The sequence below is a fragment of the Scardinius erythrophthalmus genome, assembly GCF_964197995.2.
Source record: "Scardinius erythrophthalmus genome assembly, chromosome: 7".
NCBI classification, from domain to species: domain Eukaryota; kingdom Metazoa; phylum Chordata; class Actinopteri; order Cypriniformes; family Leuciscidae; genus Scardinius; species Scardinius erythrophthalmus.
Window position 1 is genome coordinate 13,653,432 of NC_138227.1, and position 6,017 is coordinate 13,659,448.

The following is a 6,017-nucleotide window of genomic DNA, read 5'->3' on the forward strand; positions in this document are numbered from 1 at the left end:
TACATGGCCCGCAGTCGCAAATGTTTACCGATCCCTCTGGAGCCGCACACAAGACCAGCGACACAAAGCTTTTGTAGAAGAAACAGCCCACGGTTGACCAAAAAAGAACAGCATATTCTCCAATTTAGTCTCAACTAACTTCTATAAGCCTTGTTCAGACTGTCAGTCCAAATCCAGTGGAATCCAATCATAATCAAGTGTGAACGGCAAATAATACGTTTACAAATCCATTTTGAGCTACATTCAGATTTCTGGAATTCTGTTTTAGTCTGACCATTCTAATTGATTGACCGCTCTAACCAGATGTGGGCCGGATCTGGGCCGACACTATGTTGCTGTCTGGGTTTGTTTCTGCAGCGACTTTCAGCATGTTTATGTCGTGGCTTGAGAAAGTCACATGAACCACGTGAAATCCGATTTCAAATATGAATGTAGCTCGAAACGGGATTTCAGTCGGATATGCACAAAAATCGTATTTGGGCTGACAGTCTGAACTAGGTTAAATAACTTTATAAACTTTCCATAAGCCTCGTTGAGACTGTCAGTCCAAATCCAATTTAGTCTATGTGTATATCTGATTGAAATACGATCAGATTTAGAAAGTGTGAACAGAAAAAATCACACGAAATTGTTATTTTTTTTATTTTTTTTTATAGCTACATTCTTATGTGATTTGAAATCTTATTCAAATCCCATTTCTGGAAATCCTTTTCAGTCTGACTGATCTGATCGGATTTCGCGTGGTTTATGTGACTTTCTCACGGCAAGTAAAACGTAAACATGTCAAACGTTGTTATAGGAAACATGCTGAAAGTCGCTGTAGAAACAAGCTTGTTTCTTGTTTCCTCCATGTTGGTGGTGTTGTTGTTGTTTTGGGCGTATGCCTACCAACACAATGTCTTTGCCATAGAATCCAATGCAGATATTCCGAAAAAGAAAAGGGCGCCATTTGAACAGGTGCGATACACAATAATTGAGACCAGATTCCAATCTGATTTGGACTGACAGTGTGAACATACAGTAGTGTCCACAGTAAGATACAATAAAATGATGTACAGCCATAGTTCCCATGTTTGGGATTGCGAATAACAGAGAGTTGGGTCTGGAAAAGTTATCAAATGGAAACTTCTGTTGTGAATATACATTGTCTTGTTGCACTTAGCTCTGAAATATTGCATCAGCTGCTCCTTTGGAGTGCAATCTCTATGAAACGATTCAGAAAAACTTAATTCAGTGATCACAAACCACTGGAAATGCATTGGTGAAAAGGTGTGGAAACCCTTAAAGGTCTTTACAGATACAGTTTGGCTGAAATGGCTCATGTCACAGCTTTTATTTCATTCACTCCATTTGCAAGCAGTCATGACGAGTGCCAAGTCTGCACAGTTTTTTTTTTTTATTGCTTTGTTTTAACAATAAGTGAAAGGGGGCTGAATCTCATTTCTGCCCTCACATGTGCTGATCTCCCCCAGAGATGAAGGGGAGGAAGTGAAGCAGACACGTGCTCAACTTTGATGTCGTGCCAGATGTTTTCTCTGGACTCTGTACGGGTGTATGGGAGTTTTTGGAGAAAAGAAAGGCTTCTCACAAGTCCCCCAGAGGAGAAAAGCTGTGCAGTTAAGACAGGCCAACCCTGAAACAGGCTTCAAAAACTTTGTGTTGAGACCTAAAAGTTTGTTTGAAATTTGAGGAAGGGTCATGTGTACACACTACCATTCAAAAGTTTGGGGTCAGTAAGAATTTTTAAAAGATTTTAATGCTTTTATTCAGCAAGTATGCAAATAAATTGATCAAAAGTGACAGTAAAGACATGTTACAAAATAAATTCATTTTCATCAAATAACAATCCTGAAAAAATTAATCTCAGTTTTCACAAAAATATACTAATAAGAAATGTTTTTTGAGCAGCAAATCGGCAAATGGTCTTAAAAAATGTGTAGTTTCTTTATTACATTTTTTATACTCATTCATATTTAGAATTATTTTGTTTATATATAACTGTATATAATATCAGATAATAATGTATAACACAAAATTCTAATTTCATTGTGAAAGGTGACATGCACATGTTAAGAAACTGGAACTCTTTTTAAAAAGTTATATGTGGATGTGAAGGTAGTTGAATGTGCAAACTTTGTTTTAGGAAATCATATTTACATATTTCATGAAAGTGTGGCTTTGAGAGTGTTCTGAGTAAGTTTCTCCAGCCGTATCGTTTTCCACAGCAATGCTGAACACAGAGTTATTTAAAGTTAACTGCAATAACCCAAAGCCGTACAGATGGCCCCTAAGTTTCCTGGCACAGGGAGTTCAAACAGCAGCCCTGCGCTCATCTAGGGCAGAGTTCAGTGAAAATAGTGAAAATAGTAACATCTAATTACACATTAGCTCATACATGTTTGCCATTCGGAGTGGAACAGTCACGTGTGGCACAGAGCCCAGCTATAGACTGCTCAGCGCTCTTTCTGTGTGTCACTGATGCAATAAGTCAACAATAAAGCCTCTCTCTCTCAAATTCAAGGACTAAACTCTGTTTACGTTAGCCTAGGTGAGACTCTTGGCAAGCTACACATCAGAGAATGTCAATGAGTGGTGTGTGCTTGCTTGAATGAGTCCCTTGAGCCCTGTGTGGAGAGGGATGGGATGTCTGTTTTCTGACTCACTGTCAATGGGTATTTATAATAATGACAAATATTCGAAAGAATATTGAAAATATGAATTTAGCATATAAGCTAACAGCAGAGTGTTCTGAGAATCCTATACAAATAGTGTGAATTAATGGCAGATCAAAGAACTAAATTAAATATTGATTTGAGTAATTATTTTGAGAAAAATAAACAACTTTTTTGCACATTGTTTGTAGAGGCCATTCTTTTTCTCACAGTAAAAATTAAAAAATTAAAAAGTGATTGTAAGATAAAGATTAAAGGGAGAAATAAAGTCACATTTTAAGATATACATGTTGTTATTGTTAACTATTTTGATATTGTAAACTAAAACTATTAATTGCTTGTATCGATTGAAATAAAGCTGAAATTAATATAATATAATATAAAATATTATTTAAAAAAACTTGAAATGTTGTCATAGCATTTTATTGTCATATTGTCATATTTTACTGAAATAAAATAATATAATTTAGGTACACATAGCCCACATTGTGGAGGCCTACTGTTATGTAACTTATTTAAAGTAATAATAAATCAATACATCATCAATCCTTCTTCCATAGCGTTTTTTTTTTTTTTTTTTTTGTCTCACCCTGATTAACTATGATAAGCCTGTTATAAGAATTTATATTTTAGACCTGACAGGATGTTTTTTTTTCTGATGGCGGTTTTCGCGGGAAATACATAGGCCACGTCATTCGCCCGTGCATGGCTCATCATATTTGTGCTCAAGGAGCGAGAAATGTTGACACGGCAAATTTCGAACCTCCGGGGTTTTAAAAAACGAAAACGAAAGAAAAAAAAAAGAAGAAGAAAAATAAAACTAGTCAGGACTCGTAGTAAAACAAGAATCAACATTGGCTTGGCTTTTCGGAGATGGCATGAACTGAGGGATTTGAAATGTTGTGAAAGTGACGCAGAGATGGTGTTTGTATCACTCAACTGGTGAGTAAGGTATTTTATTGAACAGATATTAGTAGCTCTTTAACAGAGTTCAGTCATTATCATCAAAGCATTATCTATTCTGAAGGCTGTTGTTGTTTGTTATTGTTGTTGTGAGTTTATTTTCTTCCTCAAAATTTCAGTTTCGTTTTTTAACTGCTTGAGAGTTACACAACACAGTCCTTTATAAACTCATAAAAAGATGACAACAGAACAAAATTACTAAAACAGAGTAAAATTAAAACTGAAAAAAAAATATTAATAAGTATTATAATAGTAGGCTATGTAAATAATTCTCAAGTATCATATGAAGTTATCCATGTTGTGGATATCCTGGTTGTGGATTATTTTGGTATATTTAGGAAGCTGTTATATTGTTATCTCTCCTTTTTACAGAGCCAAAATACAGGCTCTTTCCCCTTCCCTACAATCACTGAAAAAGCAAAAGATGCAACTAGCCTACAGTTTTTATATTTTTGGAGAAAAAAAAGTGAGAGGTTGTCTGTGGAACACTCAACGTCAAAATGCATGTTCTGCATAGTTGCCGGGGTCTTGCCATGCGTTTGCTAAGGTATGATGTGTGGTTTTTTTAGCATGTTGTTGTGCAGTTGCTATTGGCTGTTCTGGATAGTTGCTAGGGGGTTACTAAGTGGTTCCAGTGGTGTTCTATATGGTTGCTAGATGGTTGATGGGAGATTGACCTGACGGCACTCCATTCATCTCGGTAGCAGAAATGTTTTCATTGGGCCGACTGTGTAATATGTAAATTAAGTATATAATTGGAGTTTCATCTGCTTCCAAAAATGGATGCTTTCAGAAGGGTCATGGTTTGCTGCTGTCCTTGGATGCTAAAACGCTTTGAAATAGAAGTTCAAAGGATGTTCAAATCAAAGTTGACGTCCTGTAGTGTGACAGGAACAGGGGGTCAAGATCTCTTTCTATTTCAGTTTCCCTTTCTCCATCTCTTTCTCTCTCCCTCGCTCAATTTATCCGTTTTCTCTTTCAGTATTTAACATGCACGTGAGAGTTTCCACTACCTCACAGATAAACACGGTCTGAAGGAGGTGTGTTTCTAGACAGAACAGTCAAACTGGTACATTTCATTCAGCATAAACTTGAAATAGGCCTACTTTCAAAATATAAAAACTTAATGTACTATGTTACATAAAACTATGTTAAACTAAATGTTATCCAGACTATCCCAAAAGAGTTCTCTAAACAAACAATATCATATTATAGAATGTTGCTGATTTGTTAAGGGCTTGTGAGCCCCAAACAACCATTGCAGCATGAATAAATGATGCTGTTACTATAATAGGATTGTTGTTTTGCTTTATTTATGCTGTTGCTGTTTTGTTGTCACTGTTAATTTGTTGTCAGTTACTTGATGTTTGTCAGTTGTCACCGTTGTTGAGGTCCATGTGTAACTTATTTAAAATTATGGCACTTAATGGGCCATATTTTAACGGTCAAAGTGCATGGTCTAAAGCGCAGGGCGCAAGTGCACTTAAAAGTCCGTGTCCACTTTTGCTAATTTAACGATGGGAAAAATGGTCAGTGCGCATGGTTTAAAGGGTTGTCTCTATTCTCTTAATGAGTAATGGGTGTGTTTTGGGCGTTACGTGCAATAAACCAATCAGAGTCTCATCTCCCATTCCCTTTAAAAGACAGTTGCGCTTGCCAGTAAGCTGAGTGTACTCGCGTTGTGCCCCCGCCTATAGACGCACATTACTAACGTGCTCTTTAAATAACAAAAATATTGCGCCGTTGACTTTAGACCAGGTTTCAGTTGGTCAATGGCACAGTCTATTTCAGTTGCCTCAAAATAGCAACGCGCCAACAATGCACCTGAACACACTTCGTTTTCAGACCAGCCCATGGGCGCACAAATGGGTGCAAATGCATTTGCTATTTAAACAATGTGGCGTAGGATGTGAAAATGATAACTGCGTCGGGCTGAAACTAGTAAAAAACACTTGCGTTGCGCCGTATTGCGCCGGGTGTATGATAGCACCCTAAGTCTTTGCTGTGCAAGTTGTTCCTGAAAATATATTCAGTAGATGAATTAATGACTAATTATTTTCAATTCTCAATGTTGTCTTATGCCATCCTGCAGCTCAAACAGTAGAGCACAGCGCTAACATCGGCCAGGTCATGGGTTTGATTCTCAGGGAAAGCAAGAACTGATACAATACCTTGAATGCAATGTAAGTTGCTTTAGATAAAATCATCAGCCAAATGCATTCATGTAAATATTAAAGGTGCACTAATGAACTTTGGCCTCTCTATTGCTAGTTGTATTTTTTTAATGTCATTGTATGTTTTGAGGCAAGAACAGTTTTCAACATTGATTTTTAATGTATTCTCTTAATAATTACATTTTGTTGGGTTTTACCAAACAGTGCA